We start from the raw sequence: 25,871 nt of genomic DNA, 5'->3' as shown, positions 1-25,871 counted from the left end.
TTTGATATACAAATTGTGCAACCATCACCCATGAATAGCTCAGCTGTTAACAATTTCACCCTCCCTCCCTGCCCCCCAAGATAATAATCAGGCTTCATGCCAAGCAACTTTTCTCCAAGTGAATGATATTTTGAAAGCCTGGTCAAAACATAGCTGTGACATAATACGTTTTTAAAGAGCACAAGTGACTCTGAAAAAATCCCAGTCTGGGTTTGAAAGACCCAGTTTATAACCCAATTAGGAAGAAAGCACTTTCAGGCTTTCACTCTAGTGGAATTCTCAGAGAGTCTCCCAAAAAAGCCAGTCCTGCATGCACATCTGTTTCCAGTGTGATGCTGGTATGCAAACTATTGTCTATTGGAAGTGTGTTGTGGTAACGTTTGCCAGGGTTAAAGACTGGGTCAATTTGATCAAGAAGCTAAAATTAGCTTCTGTGTGTTTTCCTGAAAAGAAAAAAAATACTGTAAAGCTCTTTGTTTTCCTTCAAGTCTTGTTCTCAGATTTCTGTTCAGCTGTGTGAACTACCATAAAGCAGACGGTTCCAAAACCTACTTCTTTCTTACTTGTTCTTTTTAATTGATGCAATAACAGTAGCAGCCATTATCTTTTACAGAATTGAACTGTCTGATGCTGTATTTCATTCATCACAAGAGTTTTAAACTCACTAAGGCACTCAAAATCCCTACAGTAAGACAGATGCAAGGAAAAAAGTTTTGGCTAGTGAAACTAAAACAAACAGAATAATTTCAGCTACTAACAGAACTTTAAAGAAAAACTTTTACATTTCTGACAATGATAAAATTGCACATGTTCCTGGAAATGTTTTAGTGCTTTGTCTTTTAGTTACATGCTCATTGAACAATACGTCACTTGTATCTGCTATATTACAGTCATATATACAGGAATATTTTATGTCACAGAATCACAGAGGTTGTTAGGGTTGGGAGATCATCTAGTCAAACCTCTGTGCCAAGGCAGGGTCACCTAGAGCAGGTTACACAGGAGCATTTCCAGGGGGATTTTGAATGTCTCCGGAGAGGGAGCCCACATGATCTCCCTGGGCAGCCTGTTCCAGTGCTCTTCCACTCCCCACGTAAAGAAGTTCTTCCTCATGTTGAGGTGAAACTTCTTGTGTTTTAGTTTACAGCCATTGCTCCTCATCCTCTTGCTGGGCACCAACGAAAAGCTGGTACCACCCCCTTGGCAGCTGCCTTTGAGATATTTATATGCATTGATGAGATCCCCTCTCAGTCTTCTCTTCTTCAGACTATACAGGCCCAGCTCCCACAGTTTCTCCTCATAAGAGAGATGCTCCAGACCCCTCATCATCTTTGTGGCCCTCCCCTGGACCCTCTCCAGTAGCCACTTGTCTTTCTTGTACTGAGGAGCCCAGAACTGGACACAGCACTCTATTTTCATAACAAACACAACAACTAATTTATACTTAAAGTACTTAATTAAAGGAAACTTCTTTATATGGAAATATTTACTAAATTAAACACTGGTAACATTGTACCTGTTCATGAAGGCTTTTAATTAAAAATATTTAAATTAATTAAGGTAGAAAAAAATATTTAAAAAGTCACACTAAAACTGTACTTTTCATAGATCATTTGGTTCAATTTCAACTGGCCTCAGAATAGCACACTGAGTTTGGGAAGAGGATCTCCCTTCCCTAGGAAGTTAAAAAAAATGAAAGAAAAATAATGTGCAATCATTTTGCTTACATATACATGAGGCTCCTACAACAATGGAGACAATGAAAATGTTCATTTTAGAGCATTATAAAGACAAAGATAAAAGGATAAGAACATAAAATAGAATAAAAAGAGCCTGATCCTGAAAGTAGTGTCACATGAATACTTTGATAATGATGAATAATCCCAAGAATTCTAGTGAGAACTACTTTACCTGTGTAAATGTTTGTAAGTTTGATGCAGAACTTGCACCATCAGAAAAATCAAAGAGCTATTATACTGGCTCTGGGAAATAAAAAAAAATACTGGAAATGTCTTTAGTTTTAGACACACTGTACGAAGCAACCTGAGACCAACAGTTTTTTTGCCGTGGATTCTCTTTCCACAAATATCTCTCTTCTTTTACTAAAGACTAACTAATCTTTTAACACTGAAAAATTGACTGGTTCTCATAAGGCACTGTGGTATGATATGTTTATTTCTGAATAAGCAGTAATTTAAGAACTCCTTTGCTAACTTAGCATTAAAATGTCAAAACAAGAAAAACGCTAGCCTAACATACTGTCAGTGTTCAATAGGCTACCTTGAACTTAGTGAATATGTTTCCTATTTAATCAGCTCTAGAAGCAGGATCAAGCTGAAGTTACACAAGCAGAGGAGAGGTCTTTTGGAACATCATATGCTTATTAACAAGAGTTTTATTGTCTTCATTTTTGAATTAGCTGCACACATTGGTGTACTGCAGTTGCTCCAAGTACTAGTCCTCCAAAATTTTCAGGCAGTCTGCCTTTTAAAGACAGAAAACGTTTAATAGGCAAGAAGTTAACATCTCTATTTTCTGGCTTTTCAAACTGCATATGTTATGTTTCCCTAATTTTTAATCTTTTACTCTAATTTGTGAATATCTAAGTCTAGTGTATCAATACAGTATACTATCTATGTTAGCTTCACCATCCTTGAAAAGAGAACTTACAAAAAAAAAAGGACACAGAAGTTTCAGATCTATTTCAATAAACTGGACTGAGAAAAGTTTACTGTCATCAGAGATAAGGATTTTACATCCGATATTGCATTTCTGCTAGTTCTGTGCAAATCTTTTTGTGGTGAGTATTTTATGGTGTACCTCCCTCTACTTCTTAGATACAAGTTAGGGTCTCCAAAGGTAATCACGTAAAGTCACAATATTCCTAGTAAAATCAAAGGCCACATGCTTAAGAGCTTGGAGCATCTGGCTCTACATGAAACATTTTCATGCAGAGTTTTCCCATGGGCTCTCTGGGCCACAGACTGTAGCTAAGGGGAGCTTCTCCTTGGGAAACAGAAATACAGGCAGCTTTTTGCTTTCCTGGGAAAGTTCACCGTGTCCCTGGTTTTACTGAAGATAAGCCTATGAAAGTTAAGAAAGCCTGAGGAATTCTGGGCTACAGTGAGTTCAGCTACATGCAAATGTCTATCTGAACGGGAAGTGACATTCATCCCATTTTCCAACACAGTCTCAGTTTATCTATCGACATGCAATTGGAGTAAGGAATTCCAGGGACTCACCTGTTTCTTCCGTCGATCTCATTGATTCAGGCCATCTCAAGACCTTTACTAGTTTCTTTCAGGGACTGAAATCACATTCTGGGAGAGGGACCAGAGACTGCTGTGAGCACTGAAAATGCTCTCTGGTTGCTTGGAGGAAGCACCATGTGCCTCAGCGCAACCCAGGTGCTGCAGTTGCACAACCAAACTTCATTGGCTTAAATTCACGAAGCTGGCCCTCAGGTGCTTTCTGGCTGTACACTCTATGGTTCATCTGCCTCCAGAAGTATGCTACACCAATTCATTTTCAAGACTAATCATGATCTTTATGGAGATTTTCAGGACCAGCTTTTCTTCTAGATACCACAAATTAGGTAGTTGGAGTTTCAAGACTTAATTACTATTTGCAACTACCATTTTTGTATCTACAGAACAGGGAAGTAAGAAGAAACCTTGAAACTAGAGCAAAACCTTTGCTACTGCTTCCAACTGTACTAGCTTGCCTCAGAAAAGCTTATCAATACATACGGACCTTGTCTAAGCTTATTGTCTACTGTCTATTGTCTTATTGTCTATTGTCTGTATTTTAGGTATGAAGACATTCCCTCACGCTTTGTCTTTCATTTTGTTATACATTTGCATCTTTTTCAGCTACTGAGGAGTACACAGCCATTATTTGCTTTGGATGAGATGCCTTCTTATTTTGCATTTTGCATTGTGTGCATCGTCCCGTTATTAAGGTAATTTGAAACAGCCACGTGCAAAGTAACAAGGGAAGTCTCCCTCAGTCAGGTCCTCATCCTATGGGCACAATTGTTTTCACATTATTCAGGCTGACTATTACGTAATTACAGAAATGTTCTTGTTCAAGTGAAATTCAGTACTTTTTCCTAAAACAGGCACGTTATTAAAAGACAACTTTTTATCTGCAGTATTGCCTCACATACAAATGCAAAAAGGAGGGAGGGGGAAAAAAAAGATTTCTAAATTAGATTTTTTTGTGTTTACCAAAGTAAAACACAGTGGAGCACCAAAGGGAAAGCTAATGTAAAACCTGCAGAACAACTCCTGTAATAGCACCATTTGATGAGCTCTTTGAGAAAAACATTCTGGAAAAATATTTTGTCCCTTCCACCTCCCACCCCCCCCAAAAATAAAACTCACAAAAAAAAAAAAAACCAACCAAAAAACTGAAGAGGAGAGAAATGATCACTTTCTAAGGAAGAAGAGTTAACGTTTTCTGTCTTCACAGCCACAATACAGATCACCTATTTACACAGTAAGGTGTGAGGGCCACACAAGGAAGGAAGTCTTCAGCTACTGAAGATCATTAGCAGCAACGAGGGAGGCCACTGTCAGTTGCTCTGGACTAGTTTCTCTGGATACTCGTACAAAGGACGGAAAATTATCGGCGCCACTGGGCCTCTGCCCAGGTCATCCTACAGCTGAACACATGAAACGTTATGCCCTGAGAATGAATGCCCTGGAAGAAGCCCAGGGGTGGTTTGAGCCCCTGCACACATTAATCACCCTGAATGTGGTCTCATGCTGGGATTCACAGCCAAGGCAGCCAGCAAGGTTGACTCCTCTGAGAAGGGGAGGCGTCAGAATAATATTAGAAGCATCAAATGTCCTCCCTTTCCCTGGTATGGAAAGCTCATCTAGGAGGTGTCAGGATAAAACATGAGAGCTGCAGTTCTACTTAGAGACATGAAGGAGTGATTCACTGTTTCATGGCACGAGTGGAGGAGGAGGCTGCAATAAAAACTTTTACAAGGTGAGATCTAAACCCTGAATGCAGCAGTGCAGGATTACAAAGCCTTTTTTGTCTTTCTCAGGAAAATAATACCAACCAACAACTGAGAGAGCTGAGTGTGTTGTAATTAAACTGTAAATTTCTTGAAACAAAAGCACAAACTATTACGCTCCTGTCACACCTGCTTTATGAAAGTTATTCACACGCATTTTTGTTGATCCATACTCTTTAAGAAGGAATCCAAAAGACTTCAACAGAAAAAGTATGCTGCAAACTGCTACACGTGAATGACCACCTTTTAATTGTTAAGGAAGATAACAAAAAAAGATTGAATGAAGCAAACAAAGTAGCATCTCCTTCATGTCTCCTGGGGGAAAAAAAGGCAATAACCAAGCCCTTGGTAAATATACACTGAGAAAAACATATTATTTAGATTTTATAAACATTAAAGTATAACTGTGCTGGTATATTAACTCTTTACAAATATATGTTAATTAGCATTTTTTGGAAAGATACTAATAATGGTGAGACCTCCAATAGGATTACTCAAAATATAATGGGTCAAGGCAGAAATACATCTGCCTGACAAGACCTGATGAGCCAATAATAACATTAATATTTTACATAAATATTCTATTAATTCAGGAATTAAGTCAAGTTTAATGACAGCTAAAAATCAGAGGAAATCATCACAAAATGACAAATTACACAATTAAAGCACTAAATTTTCACAGAAAAACAGGAGAACCAGAGAAGGAAAAAAGCTTTTCTTGTGTACTGAACATGCTCACTTATCCAGCAACAAAGGCAGCACTATTTCTTAGTTCTGCTGTCCAAGCAATTCCAATGTCAAAAAAATTCTGTCTTACCCAAATCTAATAGAAATTTAACATGAAGCCAGTCTTAACTACCACTTAAAACCCCAAAGCTAAAATGTGTCAAGATTCTACTTTGAACATTCTAGTATAAGCAGGAACATCTTATTAGAGAGAATACCTCTTTTAGGACTGGTGAGAGGTAGAACTGAATCATACCATTCTGTACTTCATCGAGCTGCAGAATAACTTAGGGTGCTCTACAGTGCTAATGACAGTTAAAAAAAATAAAAAGGAAAGAAAAAAAGCAGGAGGGCTCATATTCAGCATTGTTGTAAGTGTGCTATGTTCTTCAAGACACGTATAGTATGTAGTTTTGGCCTTACTGACATGTCACTCAGATAAATGGAATATCTTCTTTTACACAAGATGCTCCTACATCTGTTTTCCCTGCCCAGATAATTTTCCAAGATCTTGGCTACAAACAATTTTGTCAAATTTTTCAGGTAATCTCAGAGAGATCTGGAAATACAATTCCATACTTAAGTGCTGACAAAAAGTCAGGCCCTGAAAAATTCACAGACTTTGCACACCTTACTCACTGTAGACATTGGGAAGGATCACTTATAAGTTTCTATTGTTCCTATTCTCTGTTCTCAAGCTTTCATTATTGGCCACTGGCAGAGACAGGGTGTTTAGTAAAACAAAATTCTGGTTTGAGCCAGTATGGCAGTTCCTATGAATAGCTAACATGCTGTTGAAAGTTCAGTATTTTCATACTAGCTACTCTCAAGATTTTCTTGTAATCCTCTATGATGGGACACTTCTCTAGTCCTTCTCACTCCATCTGTAGACCAGCTGGAGTCTTAACCTGATACATCCATGGTCTGATGTTGCTTTAATATATATATAAACTGACTTGCACAAAAAAACTATTGCTGACTATTTTAGTTCACCTCTCTGTATTTTCCCTCTGGGTAGGAAAGCATTGGCACTTATGTCTGCCATTCTGCTGTCTTCATTCAAGCAGGTTTCCAGACGAATGCTCCGGAAGCCAAATGACTTTCTTTGACTACAGTGAGTCTTGCTCCTACCTCCCACTAGAAATAACCCCCTCTCTCTCTGGTTCTTTGTGTTTCCTTCCTGTTTCCACTTAATGTTTTTTAACATTCCAACCTTTTCAAGCTGTTGCTTGCTGTGGTGCCAGGACCAAGAAGAGATAGAGGGGCCAAACAAAGAAACCTGGCTGATGAGTAAAGATTTATGTGTCCCAGCTGAACTCCCCTAGCAAGAGAAAGATGCTTTGGGTGATTTAGGACATATGCAGTCTCAAAGTCCAAAGTCTGTTCCCAGTAAGTGTAAGGACCCAGACCTAGCTGACAAAGTCTTCATCCTACTTCTAAACAGGAATTAAGCACCCTGTAACAAAAAAGAGGAATGGAGCACAAGGAAAGCCTGAGACAGGAACTTTAACAAAATGGAGAAAATCAAAACAGAGAGATAGAAGTGGTATGGATTGCAGGATTGACATCCTGACAAAGGGGAACAAGCAATTCTAAAATTACTTAATTCTTCTAAAAATGGGGCCAAGATAGAATTGTGCTGAAACATTTTCAGACTTCTAAGTCTCTCTTTGGGTGTGCTTACTCTTTACTAAATTTCTGGACTTTGTCCCTGAAGACCTTTAAAGGCTGGAGAACTGTCCTCAAATATACATCTGAGTTTGAAATGACAAGGAGTTTCAGAAGAGTGTCTTGGCCTCAAGAAGTCTGCAGCTGGAGTTTGGCAGCCATAAGACCATAACACATGCTACATCTGTCGAAGAAAATTTTCAACTGAATAATGTAAAAATGGTAGTGTGGAAAAAAGGCAAAGCTAACACAATACTGATCATCTGACCCCTACATGCTGACAGTATTATGTACTTCAAGTTTACGAGCGATACAAATACTATTAGATATTTTAAAACATGCTAAAAAATAAAAGTGATTACACTGTGATGGTGACAGGTTATTGTTTGCAGGTGCACAGTGCTGGAGGGCACGTCTTTCTGGATTAACAAGTGACAATACAGGCAGATACAGACAGCTGTCAGTCATCTTGCCTAAACTAGATAAGTACCCCAGAGGTGATGCAACAAATATGATGCAACAACCAGAACTGAAAAGCACAGTTGTAGTCTAGAGAGTAGACACACAAGAATCCAAAGGTCTAGGAAACGTCTTTTAAAAAAAATATTTTTTTTGGCCATGCTTTAAAGGATTTACCCACAGGAAATGCAACTGCTCTGCCTGGTATTGTCCATATTCCTATGTAAGCTATAAGGTCACAGTCAGAAATTACTAGGCAAGTGGCATGTATGAGCTGTGTTGTCACAGCCTTGAAAGGTCTGATTGTCTCATAGCTCATAGGAGTATTTCCATGAAGACATGCTAGTCTTTATAACTCACTAATGTGAAATGCACTCTTGCAACAATTTGTCCTGTAAGCAACAGAATTGATGATGCCTGTCTTCTCACAGGTTTATAATTTTTAATGTCCTTCACCATCTCAGCTGCTTGTTTCCTCCCTCCTCCAAGAGGTCCTGCTCCTCTTACGGTCCCTACAGCATGTCCCCAGGCAAGAGACAGCCTCTGCTAGAGCCAAGGGAAGCATAGGTGTGTGCTGTCCGACCAGGCAACTCTTGTTAAATAGAATGGACAACAGCAAAATTGTACTTACTGTTCCCTCAGTGGGGGCATTAATTTCAGTCTCTCCCTTCCTCGGCCACTGATTTTCAGACTTGAAGAAAATTAACTACCTGTAAGACTCTCATTTGAAATTGTCTAGCAAGTTCAAAAGCCCTCAGGGAGAAGGAAGGCACAGAAAAAAGAGTGTGATTGCCTAAGCCTTGTTTCCTTAGGAAACTGGCCTAAACACACATTGAAATGAGGAACACCAACTATAGGCTTCCTTTGGTCTGGTCCCTTAATCAGTAACCATTAATACTTGCATGGAAACAGAGGGGAGTATAATGAAGTTAATTTCCAGGGAAGGTTATCCCCTTAAGATATCACTACTGTTCTTGGCCTCTTTGACTAACATCAGCATCACTATATGCTTTAAACAGGTCTCACTTAGAGCATTCTTACAGTTAGACAATGCAAACTCAAAACAGCTGGGAGGGTAGTTGGCAGATCTGGGTGAGAAATCACTATCTTGTTCTTAATAACCTTTCTGCAACACTAAAACTTTTCCACTTTACACTGGTGTGAACATAAGCCTTTTGAAACTGAGAGAAGGAAGGCAAAACAAAACAGCATCCCCAGGAGAGACCTATCCCAAAACCACCTGTTGCTCAACGTGTACAGAGTCCTTACTCATCTCCTAAATTCCTAGTCCACTGAAACCACAAGGAACTTGAAGCCTAGCCCTTCAGATGTGTCATTTAAACACCTTAGTGATTATTCTCAGGTTGTCACCATGCATCGTTTTTGTTGGAGTTGTGATACCTTTGTATAGATATTTTCATATTTGGACCAAAGAGCATGCAGCCCTACAGACCACAGACAAGAAGTTTCAGGTGGCATGTGGGAGACCAGGCTTGCAAAATTATTCCTATGGAATAAATATGTGAATAGATCTGTAAATACCCATTTTAGAATGTTCAGTAATATGGTAAAATATACTGCTATAATGTGGGATTGAATATATGGATGACTGGTCTAAAAGTAACAGTGCTGGTAGAGATAATGAAGACTTGAACTTCTTTTATTTACTGCCAGAGGAATTTGTATGTTCCGGCAAATATTTGATTGAAACAAACCAACATTTTTTTCTGTGATAATATATTTTGTCAGAAAATTCCTGAACCAATCTAGTAATTTGAAATTGTAACACAAACCAATGCATTCTCACCCTAGGGATTAGGGGAACACTTCTCCAGTACTCCCATGCTCCTTAGGGCAGCGTTAGAGGAAGAAGTCCAAAATGTAATTTGATTCCTCCAGGCCTGAATGTTGTACTAGTAGCGGATCACTCTGTTGGCTCCAATTTTAAATTACTATTTAAATAAATTAGAGACATTTTAAATAAACATTAGAAGTTAAAGATTAACCACATCAGTTTATCAGGTAATGATAAACTTTTTTGTTTTAAATGTGCCATTTTTGCTCTAACAGGAATGCACCGAACAGAATATTTAGTTTTAATACACAGAGAAACCAGAAACAGATCTGCCATCAAATACCTCTCTGAACCAACCAAAATAATGCTCTTCTTTCACTGACATGAAATGAAGGGAGAAGGGATGATTTGAGGTGGGGCCAGGGAAAGGGGAGTTATCCAAGTACTTGTATTAATGCATGCTTTTTCACTGAACATTGTAAATTTAATCTTTTTTTTTCTCCTATAAATTTCTAATGACTCTACTTGTAAACCCCCCATTTCCACCACAGTTATGCTTTAATTCAGAATAGAAGACACTGAAATTACATAAATCTCCAATACAAAGTAACATTTTGTGTGCAAAGTAAGAGCTGTCATGAAAAAGGTAATGAAGAAGAATAGCTCATACAGAGGGCTCTAATGCTATCCAGCTGCTGCTATATGGCACTCGCTGATAAGACTTTGTTTTAACTTTACAATAGAGAAATATTGGGAAAGGTTAAAAATCAAAATACAGGAAGTAAAACTCTTTATACTTCATCTGTTACATTTCCTCTAAAGTAGCATTTATTTTCTTACATAAATTAGTTTTGCACAAAGGACGTGTATTTGTACCTTTTGGTTTTTTTTCTTTTTAGTAAAAAGAGAAGAAGTATTTTAAGTTGTGGTTTTCAGGTACGTGTTTTTAGGCAGTATTCCTATTTTTCTTGAAAGCTTTAAAGGAAAGGACTGTGCCAGAACGGAGTAACACCAGTAACTCCATCAGAGTTGTGTTTTGGGGATATTACAGTCATAGCAACACTGTGACACTCTACCGTCCTATATCTTCCATTACATTTTAAAAAGGGGAGTGGTTAATTCTAAATAAAAAAATGCTAGGAATGTGTAAATAAAATGCTATTATTATGCTTATTACTTTTTGTTGTTTAGGCAACAACTACTGGGAACATGTTGTTGAGAGGCATTTTAGCAATAACTGTGTTGATAATTACATTCACAAACCAATTTTTCCACAGAACTATAGAAACAATTTTTAAAATTATGTCTGAAAAATAAACAGAGATGTTAAAAAGGGATAAGAAGGATAAACCTGGCTTTTCAGTTTTGCAAAGGGAATAATTCCATGTTAAGGTTCAAATGCATTAATATGTTGTCCAGCCACAAAAACTAGGATGACCTCAATTAGAATTGGTCTAGAAACAAAAGTGAAACCAACTAAATTCTTTTTGTTTCCTAGATGGGAAAACCATCTAAAAACGTAAAGAATGCCCCTAGGGAGAACTTGTAGTATTTCAGTGACTATATCATGAATAGGTGGCACTTTGAAACACATCTAAAATGTAACATCTCTTCAAGTTGCTTACCCCATGCACCAGTGATAAACATAAATTCCTTTTCCCCATGTATCTTTCTTTTTTTTTCTTTTTTTTTTTCATTTAGAGCTCCTATAAGGAAGGCTAGAAGAGGCACATACCTATCCTACATGTCAAAAATGACACAAGCTGATAGCGATTACCAGAGAGCAATGAGAAGCTCCATTGTTCCCTTGCAGTGCATGTGCAGTATCTCATTAGTGCTAAATATGTAGGCTGAAGGAGAGCAAAGCCTCAAGGAACAGAGCAAACTACACTCCAAAAAAGGTTAGCATGCAAACACCTTCACACATTGCAACTATTTACTGGTAAGCCAAACTAACATGTTGATACTATGGTTTAAAGCATTTTTATTAGCCTCGATGACCCTAAAGATGTATTTCCAAATACTGAAGTTGGCATCAATAATCTCTGAATCAAGCACTACTAACATCTCCCAGGGGAGGACTGGGTAAAACACTGTTGTTAACGACTCTTAATGGCAAACCTCTGCTAGCAATTATATCAAGAGACAATGAGCATTTGGCAAAAAAAAAAGCCGAGGCAGCTTTGTTGAGGCAACTTAATGTTGTAGGAGGCAAAGAGTTAAAGTGAAGCTGTGAAGTTGTGCAGAGCGCTGAAACCTTCCTGTTGGGAGTTCCTTTCAGAAGGACTGGGAAAGGAACAGTATTAATAGCTGTTGCTGGGCTGCACTTTCCCACAGGTCTGGACAGGATCTCCACATCAGCTATTGCCTTTCTGAAAGGAAGACCTGAAATGACTGCAGACGTTGGAAACCTCTGGGCCTCACAAGGAGGAAACAGGAGGACCTGAAAGACAAACCAAGGGCTGTGCCATGCATTATGACTGCCCACAGCTGAATGGCCACAGAGGAGAAAAAGGAGGGGGGCGGGGAAGGAGAGAGGAACAGTGAGGAAGAGGAAGAGAAGGCGGCAGCAAGTAAGCAACAGCAGTAGTGATGTCAACGAAAGGTTGCTGTCACTTGGAGATTACTCAAACAAACCCACCTGTCCCCTGAGGAACAAGAAACTTTCTGTCTCAGCAGGAAGCTCGCTGGTACAGGAAAGAATTAAAAAATCCAAGAACCCTCAAACCAAACAAAATCCCCCTAAACAAATAAATAAAATTGCTCAAGTTTGTTACAAATCACCTTATTTTGCACAGTTGAGTCAAGGTTGTTGTTCTCAAAGAGTTTTACCTCTGGGAGACAAGCAAATACAAACTGTGTCCTTTTTATTACCATAAGTAGGAGTATTCTGCCAAAACCTGTAGGGACCTGCAAGCATACAGGGGTTTACTTAAATTTCTTCACGCTGACAATAAGTTTCTTTGTCTTCACCGCCACTTACATGACTACCACTCCAGCTAACTTAATCCAGGTTATAGTTGTTGACCTGCAGTGCAGCACAAGTTGCCAGAAGGAACTGCATTATCAATACCCAACACATTCTACAGTGTTACAAGCAGCAGTCAAGCGTTCAAGTCACTCCCCTATCTCTGCCATTGCTGGTCACCTTGGGTATAAAGAATTGTAATTAATACTGTTGAAAAGGGTGAGGAATTTTTTTCAACACTGGACACATATCTAATGATTACGTGAATTTGGCCTAGTTTGCATTCTTCCTCTCAAACCCAAATATTATTAAGTCCTATTTGTCACACATGTGAAAAGTTACGCTTCTCATACATGTGAAAAGGCATTTGCCTTTTTGTCCAAATAGATCATCCTCTGCAAGTTAGAAACAATTACAACAAATCCCTTGTGATGCAGAATTCCAAATGAACTGGAGTCAATGGGACAGCAGGCAGGAACAAGAGAATTTTCTCTTATGAGCTTCTCAAAATAATGGGGTCTCAGCTACAGAAAATACAAGCTTTGAAGATGGGATGTGAATAACTTTTTGAGGCTATCACACCACTTGACTAAACATTTTGAAAGCCCTCTGCTCTGTTCCAATACTAAATAATGTTCCCACATCTGCTGTCAAATCTTGCAAATGAATATTTTCTCTAGCTAGAGTTTGTACTAAGCACCTCCTTCTGCTGACAAACAAAAACTATTGAGCAGTGAGTCCTAGTGAGAAGAAACTCATGTCTAATTTAGGTGATCACCTAAAACACAACAGAGGAGATTTTGCAATTAATAAATCCTGCATCAGATCTACTGTGCATCAGTTTCCAGTATGTGAAGCCACATCAATTAACCATGGTTTTAAGTGTATCTTGAAAATTATGGCTAAAATGTTCCATAAATGCAAGATCTTAGCAGGCTACCAAGGAGAGCTTATTCCACAGAGGATTATTCAATGGTAAAAACCATCTTGGGAGGGGGAGCAGGGAAAGAAAGGAGTTTGTCACAATCACTAAATGCAGACATACTTATCCATTTTGTTTTCCAAATGTAAAACAACTCAGAAAAGTATATTACAAAGCCACCTTTTCATTACAACTTGAAATATTCCTTACATTCAACTTCAGGGAAGAGTTGAGAACATTGTATCATGATTACATTCACTTTTGAGATTCAAGCAGGAACAGCCTAAGGATGTTTATTTTAAACAGCAAAATGCTGAGTGAAATAAAATGAAGTCACTGTAATGATTAGGGGGCTTCTTTTTCTCTTTAACAAGCAGAAGATTTAGTTTTGCTTGGTATTGTGATGTCTATGAGTAAGCAATCATTCTACCTATTACTATTATGTTAACAACTGTAAACCACCTACAATTACTACCATGATCCCTAACCTCTGAGAGGTGGTAATCCAGTATTGGTTGTTAGCTGTCAAATTTATTTCCCTTTGGTGAAATATACCCTGGATTTAATTACCAGTCATTCTTGATACTTTATGGAGTTGAGCTCAAGTACTGTGGCTCTGACATTTAACCCATGACCCTTAAATATTTACCAGCTTTACTGGTTGTGTACAATTATCCCTTCAAGTATATCTCAGATCCATCATTCTGCCCATGACTTACTACTCCAGTCATTCTAAATCATATACATCTTCTCCCTTCCAATGAAAGGGGAATCCTTACTTTCCATTCTAAAACATTAAAAAAAAATTTAAAAGATACTGCTGTATGGAATTGTGCACTGTGGTCAGCATCTGCTAACTGGTTTTTACTGTGTTAGAGGATGACTTGCATCTGAGGGACAATAAACTCAGTTCTGTGCAATGTTTATTAACAGGAGCATCAAACAAGATTTCTGTTACCGCTTCTGAACTCAGGGTTCCTCTCCAGTGACAGGAGTGGAGTTCAGGGTGAAAAACAACAATTCTCTGACATGCTTAAATGATGACACTGAGCCCACACACACTTTTCCATGAGGTCATGTTCCCATGGGTGAGAAGATGACAGTACCAGGGAGTAGCTGTACTTCAAACAACACAAATAACTTCTCAGAGTTAATACAGCTCCAATGTTGCAAAAAACCCTCCAGATGGTCTGTTTCTCTGGAAGAGGCAGCTGATGGCCCTAGAAGAACCATCCATGCAGGGAGGAAAGGGTAAAATGCATCCTCCCAGAGGCAGTCTGCCTCCAAAGGCTTCAGGTTTGGGAGCAGGGTTTCAAGCAGATATCCAGGGCCTTTCCATGGCCACTGAAGCTTCCCAGTTCTGTGCAGAGCTGAAAAAACAATTCAGAGGAATAAAATCTTGTGCAATGGCCTGGGTATGTTGTGCTTTCCTCAAAAGGCTTTTGAGAGTTAGTACAATATGATTTTAACTGATAGGCATAGATAATCTAAATATCTTGTAGAAGCAGCTAGCCTAGTTTAAGATACACAAACTTTCTGCTGCCAATGCAGCTACAGACTAATCTAAATATGAAAAACCTGGCAAAAAGCACAGAAAAACATGCTTAGATGTAGTCATTTTTACAGTGTAACACATGACAGTGTTTGCATATGTACATGCACATACATAGCTTCTCAAACAGAATCTGAGCCTGAGAAGGTTTACACTTACCCTCGATTTTACTCAGCATGAGTTGTCACCTCGAGAGGAACACTCACATGGCACAACATTAAGCATATATGCAAGTCTTTGTAGCAGCAGAGCCAGTGACACACATAAGCAGTGTTTATAAGTAGTGTTCAGCTTCAGAATATTCCTTTAACATAGTTAATCAGCAACCTGGCTCAAGACTATGCAATCTAACCTCATTGATTCCCATCCAAAATCCAAGCCACTGCACAAAACATATATTAAGAAGTTTTCAAGTTAATTATTTATTTGCATGTAGTTATCTTACTTCCAGAAGTGTTTAATTTGTAGGTAATTTGTACTCCATATTTTTAAAAAGTGTGATAGTCTAGCTGCCTTTAAAATTTGCATATTACTTGAATGCTTTATCTCTATTCTAATATAATTTTTCTTCTCTTATAAATAAATATATAAAGCTTACTTCTAACAGGTAAATGAAATGCCTCATGGCCCTCAAACAGACACACATACTTACCTCATATACAAAGAAAAACACAAATGTTTTTTCAACAGCACTGGAATGTTCCAGAGAATTCAAACTCAGATATTCTCCGTTGAGACTGACTATTCATTCCTCCCTTCAGCTATTTCTAAAATCCACAATAAAGTTTAAAAATCTGTAGAACAAGATGACTCTTATCCTACTGTATTAGCATAAATTCCCTTCTTAATATATGGCTTCAAGGAACTCCACTGTACTTGATAGCATGGTTTTAAGATGCAGAACAGAAATATTAGGACTCTGATAAAAGGTACCTTGTGTGTATGCCTTTTCAGAAGGAACTTAGGCTATTGTTCAGGAATCTGTTGCTCCATGCAATAATTTGAGAAGTAGGAAAGGACATACTGGTATCATGTACATAGTTATGAAACTGCAAGTATCCATAGGCTCAAGTCTTTTAGTTGAATCAGACTTCCTGCTGATGTAACCCTCACTCTCAGAGCAAGAAGTCACAGTGTGGAGACTCAGACAAGGTCATGAAAATGCTGGAAAAAATTGCCATATTTAATTTTCCTAAGCAATTCCTTTCATTCATCTCAGTGGTAGTTGTGCCAATGAGATCAGCAGAAAAAAACCCACATCCTTCTAGAGTAGCACAGCATGGTTCAAGCAAATCTTTCCGCTTTTTCTGCTATCTACAGAGTAACTTCACTGTTAGACAAGGCTCATTACAACTACAGTTGCACTGTGCACTTCAGAACTTCAAAAAATAAAAATATCTTTGGTTTCACTTCATACTATTATCATTACATGAGCATTCACCATGTGAATGACACTTCAGATCTCTTGGAAAAACTAACGTTAAAAAACCCAAATCCCAAAAATTTCTTTTAGACCTCTCTGATTTTAACCAAAAATACAGCCTTCTTTTGAGATAAAAAGAAAAAAAAAGCAATTCCAATTTGTACAGTGTGTGTCAATCCACTGCATGTTTATGAGCATGAGCTATAAAGCATTTAACAACTACAAAAAAAAAAAACCACAAAAAGAATTCAATCCTTATCACCAGCTTCTAAAGTTTTTAGTGGACAATGATACCTATGAGATTATTAAGTATGTTGGAGAGAAGTAAGAAGTATAATCAAAGCGAATATATATATATCACACTTCTATACTTAAATGGAGCAAATTAAAAACCAAGAAAAAGGTTCTAATGAAAATTTTTTTTGTATTGGTATAGAACTCTCTTTTTAAGGACACAGAACTATGAGAAGCTGAATCTTAAAATATTTGACATGTGGGATATATATCATTTTAGAAAGCAGTCGCATCCAACCTACAAAATGATCAGAGAATTATAGAATAATTGAGATTGTAATGGCCTTTGGGAGCTCATTTAATCCCAACTGACCTAATCATATTTGCTATACAGGCATTTTTCCCTACATCCTCCTTGATTCAGGTTTCTGTGTGTTCTCTTGAAACCATCGTGAATCTTCTGTCTCGCATTTCACACTTTGCAGGATAATTTAAAATGTGTTTATGTCTTTCTGGAAGTCCAAGAGATGCTTCAATTGCAATAACGTAGCTTCTGAGAAGGTATGCTGTTTTTTTCTGCAATTTCTGCATTTTACATATAAATTTATTTATGGAGTTACACATATTCAAAAACACATTCCAGTGTTTCCTCCCCCAGCCCCTGCCCAATATAGGCACAGTCTAAGTTATTACTGTAGAAGAATGAATTATTGGCAACCATCTTACACAAGGATAGCTCTCAGAATACATGACTTTTATTTGCCAAGATTATAATAGTGGCTCTCTACATGCTACAGCACAGAGACTTAGCTGTTCAGTCAATACTCTCCATCCCAGTATTGTTCTGCATTAGACTTAGGCACTGATTTGATGACTTACAAAGTATTTGCAGTACTTAAGTGACCTACTGCTGAAAGAACATACAAAATCAGGTCCCTTATCAAAGGCAGCAGAAACCACTATCAAGTCTAATTTGCTTTAGTTCACCTTACCCTTGCTTAAAACACAGGTGAAATTCACCAGTTCTGCAAAGTGTTTTGCATTTCTACACTAAGAGAGTGCATAAACAGGTGCAACATAAGTAATTCTCCACGATATGATAGAAAGGTTTAATGAGCTAAAATAATTTTTAAAGTCTATAAATTCCTGTGAACGATGTTCTTAAGTCCTCATATCTATAGTTGTGTGTTCAAACTTCAGTTATAAATATGTAAACCATACCATGTTTTCCCCTTTACAGCTGGAAGAAATTCTTGAATGAGAGCAAAAAGTAAGCATTATAGCAAGGCTTGAGCCTGGATAGTACACAGAGCAATAGCTTTGCAACTGAACAGTGTCCATATTAATTCCAGTGATGTATTATTAACCTTTCTTACAACTAAATGGATTACTTCATGTGATCAAAAGCATGAAAGAGAGCATGGGGTCTCCAACAGAGATACACTTTGAATAGCATTTCATTTTAATGTTAAGGAGATTGGCAACTGAGAGCCTCTTTCTACTTATCTCAAAGGTTAGGCCAACTCTGAAGCAATCCCAGACCAATGCAGCATCTAGAGTGACGCAGGGATGCCAAGAGAAACACACAAATCTACTCAGCTGCATTAAGAATAAGAGCATTAAAGGCAAACTAAGATCTGCAAACTTGGTGGAAACATATAGCTGTGTTGTGAAAACTACAGAACCAAATACCTTGGAGACAGAAACAACCTCTCCTTCTGGCATTAGAAAAACCAGGGCAGTTGAAAGCCCACCTAATCCTCCTCCACCTCCAGTTTGACCCAATCTATAAGGAAAAGTACGATCCTATTTTTTGTAGGTACATCTGATTTCCTCAGCTGTTGCCAATATATCTTAACTAGCTCATCAAGTCCGAACAACCATTTGTTTTTTACTGATCACCTGAGCTACAAAATCAGAGCAAAGGCAGTCCTTTTTCGTGTGTCTTTTCTCCTTTCTTCTTCTTTTAATAGGAACATTGTAGGATGCTTAGATAATCTCTGGAATGGTCAAAGCAGGAGTTAAACCAGGACAGTTCTAAAGGTGAGAAACTTACAAAAATTGAAGCAACATTTTTGTTTTGTTTTCTCACATAATGTTATCTTTAGATACATTATGTAAGAAACCTGTCAATGTAGATATAAGGAGCAGAGAAATCTCAAGCAAGGAAATATCTTCAACCAATAAATTCAAAACAATTTCAGCCCTGCATTGATAAGCATTGACTGAGAAACAAGGAAGGGCGTACTCATCTGCTGCAGAGTTCAGACTGTCTTGTGATCATCACCACTACCGATATTGTATCTTAGCCAACGAAACTGAATCATAGAATGGCTTGGGTTGTAAGGGACCTTAAAGATAATCGAGTTCCAAAAAATGTGTGTTCTCCCTGTTTAGCCTCCAAAGTTGCTTGATGTATGGAAACTACAAAATGCCTGGGGGCACGATTTACCACCACATCTTCTAAAGAGTGGTTTTACAAACCTGCACTGGCATTTGAAACACCTAACTGCATTTTGGAAGAGGTTACACAGAGTACAGGTGTGGAGTTCAATGCTGCATACTAAATGCAACGTATTACAACACCATTCAGCTTTTCACCATGAAAACACCATCTTGACGTTTAAGCCCTATTATATCCCTCCACACTGCAAAGTACTCCAGAGCTTCAGATACTAGACAGTAGCCTTACATATTGTATGATTCCCCCAAAGCAATAAGCCAGCCAACAAACACTCACAAGTAGAGCACAGAAAAGTAGTTTTTGGAATTGATGCTGCAGGTACATACTGACTATTCTACAATCCATTGCAAAATCTGTTGTCTTCAAAACATCATAAGGAAATACCCAAAGAATTCTTGTATCTTCCATCATATCCTTATCTGCCAAACAGAGCTGTAATTATTTTCCGGTCTTATTGAATTCAGTTTTCTAAATGACCATTAAAAGGCTCTGTTGCCACAGAATCTGCCTGAAATGACAGATTAATACAAGGTCACTAAACAGCTCGTCATGAACTTCCTGATATTTTATAAACTAGACTGCCTTCATATATTGTGACACATGAATGATTGCAAAACTCCTTTCAACAAAGAACTTTTCAAGGCCTTTGTCTTTAGTACTAGAAGTGCTTGGAGGGAGACAGAGTTCTCTGAAAAATATGAGGTTTAGTTTTTCACAGTGAGGAAGCTCAGTCTTAAAAGAGTTTTTGTTCCTATCGAAAAGCCTTTGAATATAAAGTTGAACTGACTAGAAACTCCTGTAAGTGATCCCTGGATGAAGATATAACACATATCAGAATGCATTTCTTCTTAATCTTTACATCCTGTGCTCCATACTTGCTAAATTCTCCCAAATTAAATCAGCAAATGGTAGAAAATGCACTTTTGTGCACTTTTGATTTTATCATAAATGACAAATTTCTGTCAAAAATCAGCAGGCACAATGGTAAGGATATTTCTGCATCAAAAGGGTTCTCCATTTTAAACAAAGGGGAAAACACTCTAAAGTTGAAAAGTCCTCTGTGAGTGTCATATTGTCAGCTAGACTGATAATGGTTCAAAATGCTATGACTCACTAAAAGGTATGCTTTTTTTTTTTTTTGCATTACTATCCCCTCACCAAATCAGGATCATAGTGTTTTCTGTCTTCAGCATAGATAATAAAATCCTGACATATTGAAAGGCCCTTTTAAAAGTGCCCCTCTGTCACTATAAAAATAAATTTTAAAAAGTTAAAACCTACACCCACGTGTTAAGAGATACATTAATCTTGGAAAAATTTCAATTAATTTACAATACTGTTTTGTTTATCAGAGTGGGAGCTGAGCCAAGCTCTCTGTGCCTCTGATGAGTCTCACAATAACCCCGAATGCACCTGTTAATTTTGCCTCTGGGTAAACAGTTGAAAACTCCTCAGCTATTTCCTCAAGTTGGGTGGAAACAAAGAAACATGAGATTAAAAAAAAAAAAAGAAAGCACTAGATTAGGGAATTGGAGATGCATTAATTTAAGAAAGGAACAGGGTCAAACTAGGGGCTAGGAGGCTAATAAGCACAGAGCACACAGCAAGAAAGCTCACAGCAGGGTAAGAGTTCACTTAATTTATTCAAGCGATCTATTCCAGACGCAGTAAATGATACATTATTGGATCCAGACCTGCAACTGCTTACTAGGACCAACCTCACTTAAGTGTCATTACCCTCCCCTTTAGAAATATTGCTATTACCCAAACCTGTTCACAGTGAGGGCTTTACTCAGCTGGCAATCCACTAACTTTTGTTCTTTATGATGCTCCCCCTAATTCCCCCTCTCTGCTGTGGGAATTAGGCATAACAACCACCATGCTAACTGCAGAACACCCAAGTTGATACAACTCTATGAGATTTTTAGTACTTTATTACACCGAAAACCAATCCTACGGATAGCAGACTATAAAAAACCAGCAAATGCTATATCAAGCAAGCAGTAAGTGGTTAAGGACTTAGAGGTTTACTAGGGGCTTTCAATCAATCAAAATCTCCTTCGTACAAATTAGAGAAACCTGAAGAAGAAAGCAGAGAAACACTTATCATGGAAAATTTTAAAGGAACTTCAATTTTATGTCTTTTTCTTTGAACAAAAGAAATAAAGGGCAGATGTTTTACTGTAACAGATTGGCTTATTTTTTTCCCTGCTGAATTATGATTAATGCATTTACTAAGTAAGAACAAAAAGGAGCACTTTTATGATGACAAACTCTCCAGTAGCTGGCTGTTGACGTCCCTAAGAATATCATCTAATTCAGTGATCAGGTTACACAAGATTTCAGAATACATTAAACTATACTGTACAGACAGAAAGTGGAGCAACTGTGAAGCACATGGAAAGCATAAACCTTTGCTTAGTGGGGACTTTCTTCAGCCCTTGGAAACCTGCTAAGGTCACATATTAAAACTACTTCCAACTACCTGTCTTAGCATCCCAAAGACACAACTGACTCTTCTGTTTATCCTAGTAGGGGCTATAAGATTAAACAAACCACAAGCCCCTGCAGCTCTTGCTCTGTGTTTGGGCAGTCTGAAGATGGACAGCACTCAACAAAGAGAAGACCACAACCCACCACCCCATTGTGGAGGGAGACACGGGCTGCGCTTACAGATTACACCACACATTCACCTGCGCTTGCTTGTGTTTTTTTCATTCATGGCTGGGCTTCGCAAACAAAGATCTGGGGAGGGCTCTACCCACATTTGTTACAAGCGTGCTGGTGGCTAAAAAGGCCAAAATGAGATAGACACATCTGGTTGCAAAAGGCACAGCAGACGACTCCTTAGGTGGTATATTCTGCAAGACACGATTCTTTCTGCATTGTCTTTTCTCATCGAGAGTGATCCTGTGTGCTTTTTCAAAAGCATCAGCAGCGTTATAGATGGTGTGTCTCCAGGCCTCCTGATTGGAGGCCAGAGTAGACCAGTTACATTGATCAACATGGCCAAGGCTGAGATGTTGTTTCAGGGAGTCTTGTATCTCCTCTTCGGGGCTCCTCTCTTGCGGCAGCCGGTGGTAAGTTCACCATAGAGCACGATCTTAGGGAGGCGGTGGTCCTTCATCCTTGAGACGCGTCCTGCCCAGCACAGCTGTGTTCTCAGTAACATGGCCTCAATGCTAGTGACTGCTGCTTGTTCTAGAACTGACGTGTTAGTCACATAATCTGACCAGTGGATGTTTAAGATTGTACGGAGACAGCGTTGATGGAAGCGTTCTAGGAGACACAGGTGGTGGCAGTAGATGACCCATGATTTGGAACCATATAAAAGAGTAGACAGCACAATGGCTTTGTAAACACTGATCTTTGTACTTTTCTTCAAGTGTTTATTTAGCCACACTCTTCCATGGAGTTTTCTGAAAGCACTATATGCCTTGGCTAACCTGTTGTCTATCTCTCTGTCAGTCTTACCATCCAAGGAGATGAGGCTGCCTAGGTAGTTAAACTGTTAGACTGATTTGAGCTCTGATTGGCCAATGGTGATATGGGGATGATGGAAGACTTCCTGAGGTGCAGGTTGACAGAGAACTTCTGTCTTCTTTAAGCTGACTTCCAGCCCAAAGAGCTCAGCAGCGTCTGCAAAGCAGCCTGTTAAACGCTGCAGAGCTACTTCTGTGTGGGTGACAAGGGCGGCATCATCAGCATAAAGCAGCTTCCAGACAAGATGGTTTAAGGTCTTAGTGTGGGCCTTCAGTCGCCTTAGGTTAAATAGGCTTCCATCAGTACGGTATTGAATGTAGATACTGTCCTGATCATCGAGGTCTGCTGTGGCCCTTTGGAGCATCATGCTGAAAAAGACTGTGAATAGAGTTGGTGCAAGAACGCAGTCTTGTTTCACACCATTAGTTATTAGAAAGGGCTCAGAAAGTGCATTGCCATATCTGACTTGGCCATGCTGATCCCCATGGAGTGAGATGATCATTTTAAGGAACTTGGGGGGGCATCCTAAACGTTCCAAATTCTGCCATAGACCTTTTCTGCTCACAGTATTGAAAGCCTTGGTGAGGTCGACAAAGGTTACACAGAGACCTTTGTTCTGTTCCCTACACTTCTCTTGCAGTTGTCTGAGAACAAATACCATGTCTGTGGTACTCCTGTTGGCTCTGAAACCACACTGGCTTCTGCTATAGTGGGTAAGAGTCTGTTCAAAAGTATTCTTGTCAGGATTTTGCCAGCAATGAAGAGCAGAGTAATACCATGGTAATTTGAACAGTCTGATTTAACTTCTTTCTTCTTATACAAGGTGATGATGACTGCATCTCGAAGGTCTGATGGTAGCTCACCTAGTTCCCAACAGTGCACCACAAACTTCTGAAATTTAGCATGGAGTGCAAGGCCCCCATGTTTCCAGACTTCCGGTGGAATTCCATCAACCCCAGCTGCCTTGCCAATTTTTACCTGCTGTATGGCCTTAAGGGTTTCTCCCAAAGTGGGGGCAATATTCAGCTCGTACTTCACCAGTTGCTGTGTGATGGACTGAATAGCTGAGACTTGGACTACACAGCTACTACTGGAAAGTGTCTGAAAGTGTTCAGACCATTGGTTCAGAATGGAGGTTTTATCTGTCAGAAGCGTTTGACCACCTGCGCTGAGTAGAGGGCTTTGGACCTGGTATGTAGGCCGTATGGTGTTTTCAGGGCCTCATAGAATCCTCTGTGATCACCCGTGTCTGCGCATAATCAAGTTTTTTCAGCAAGATCGATCCACCACTTGTTCTGGATGTCACGGAGTTTCTGTGGGAGCTTGCTGCACGCAAGATGAAAGGCAGCTTTTCTTACATGACAGGATGGCAGTGTAAGGTGTGCTTAGTGAGCGGCTCTCTTCTTCCTCAACAATTCCCGGATCTCTTGGTTGTTTTCATCAAACCAGCCCTTTTTCTTCTTGAGGGAGAACCCTAGGGATTCTACAGAGGACTGCTGGATGCCAGAGTGTTTCAGGGGAGGCATCTATAGAATTTATGGAATGGTTTTCGAGCCTAGTTTTCGGTTCTGGGTTTACCTGACCAAAAGAGTGTGTAACCGGCACCCTGTTCTCTAAGGCTACCTTCCTTGTGGAGGCAAACTTCACTGAGAGCAGCTATGTCGATGCTGAGACGTGATAGTTCGTGAGCGATTAGGGCAGAGTGATGCTCAGGGCGTCCACTATCTGCAGAATCAAGGATGGTTCTGATGTTCCAACATGCTAGAGTCAATTTGGGTATACCTTTGGAGGCAGGTGTATGCCTTTGTCTTTTGATCTTTGTGTGACCGCATTAGTAGAAGATGTCTGTTGACCGCAGTTAAGCAACCGGGTGAAAGGGGAGATGAGCTTTGTTTAGGTCACCTTTTCTAGGCCCCTCTCTGAGTGGAGCAAGCAGTGCTTTCCATGAAAAGGCTGCTTGGTCATTCAGGGTACTGCCCCAAGATACTGTCATCTCCGGTCAGTTTCTGACGACCAATATCCTGAACCGCCTGCAGGGTTGGGTCTGCGGCTGCCAGTGCACCTTTCACCTGCCGTTTCGACCCTTGCCCATCGCTACAGGGCTTTGTGAATGTGGGTAAAGCCTTCAAGCCTGCGCAATGGATTTTTTAGGTGAGACGCAGTGTGCGCGGAACTGAACACACCCTTTAATCCTAAGGTTCATCTGCCAGTGCCGAGAGAGCTTGGACGCTGACAGCGAGATCCTTAGGATGTAGGTTTCCTTAGAGTGTCCTTTTCTTAGATGGATGGCCTTACAGGGCTAAGTGAGCACCATCTGCCCAGGTTTGGGTTTAGAGTTGTCCTTCTCCTAGGATGACTGCCAGAAGGCTAGCAGGCTCATCCTGCCCATGGACACGGTTTTATCTAACCCTTTGTTTTGGACCTGTCTGGCATGGGAGACCCTACCGAAGGCATGTACCATTGCCAGCATAGCTCACAACCGCATAGGGGTACACAGGCTCCTTTTTCGCTCATAACAGTTAGGGCAAGCCTTTCACTTCCTACTTTTCTGCCACTCATCTGTACTCAAACCCAGGGAAATACCCAGGAACATCCCTTAGTCCTGACCACCCTCTCAGGGCTCAATAAATAAATCCAAAACAGACCGAACCTGGGCACTAGCTGCAGGTGAGCCGAAAACAAACCATTCTGGCCTCCGCACCCACCAGGGGCTCGGGCATGTCCCATGGCCCCAGTCCGGCCAAAACCCCCCAACCCCCCAGAAGAGGCCGCTATCCACCCTGGCCTTATCCTCCCCCCATCGTGTTACCACAGATTTTCACTCGCACTGCTCATCTGCGACATTCCATAGAGGGCTGCCCCGCCCACCCTACCATTGGTCTGAGGACCCCTACGGGCTGCCCGACGCTCCTCCCCTCCCCCAAAACTTGGACTGGCAAACCTCTATGTACTCTGTAGTTCTTCCTCTCATTTCCCGCGGGGGCGCAGTTCCCACTGGCGGCCGTGTGGTGTGCCCCCAGCGGCCGGCGTGTAGTGGTCCCGCGGTGCGGCCTCAGTGGCCAGCGCACGGCTGGCCCACATGGCCACCCCCCCTTCCCCCCCCCTCCTCCCCCTCCCCCATCCCCTCCTCCATCAGCCCGTCCCCATG

At 39.9% G+C, this 25,871-nt stretch overlaps 1 protein-coding gene and 1 long non-coding RNA gene across 3 annotated transcripts in view; both read right to left on the bottom strand.

Moving 5' to 3' along the window:
- GMDS (GDP-mannose 4,6-dehydratase) overlaps positions 1–25,871 on the bottom strand; it is a 418,974-nt gene that overhangs the window by 143,823 nt on the left and 249,280 nt on the right. The gene's annotated exons all lie outside the window — the stretch shown is intronic.
- Positions 14,474–15,434, bottom strand: LOC108504134. Its single transcript, XR_001877008.1, has 2 exons — positions 15,279–15,434; positions 14,474–14,937 (listed from the first exon to the last, which is right to left on the bottom strand). It is a non-coding gene; the product is annotated as an uncharacterized LOC108504134 (long non-coding RNA).

Source organism: Lepidothrix coronata, unplaced genomic scaffold (genome assembly GCF_001604755.1).
Source record: "Lepidothrix coronata isolate B3197 unplaced genomic scaffold, Lepidothrix_coronata-1.0 Scaffold152, whole genome shotgun sequence".
NCBI classification, from domain to species: Eukaryota; Metazoa; Chordata; class Aves; order Passeriformes; family Pipridae; genus Lepidothrix; species Lepidothrix coronata.
The sequence above is the reverse complement of the archived record's forward strand: the minus strand, read 5'-3'. Positions and strand labels throughout refer to the sequence as shown.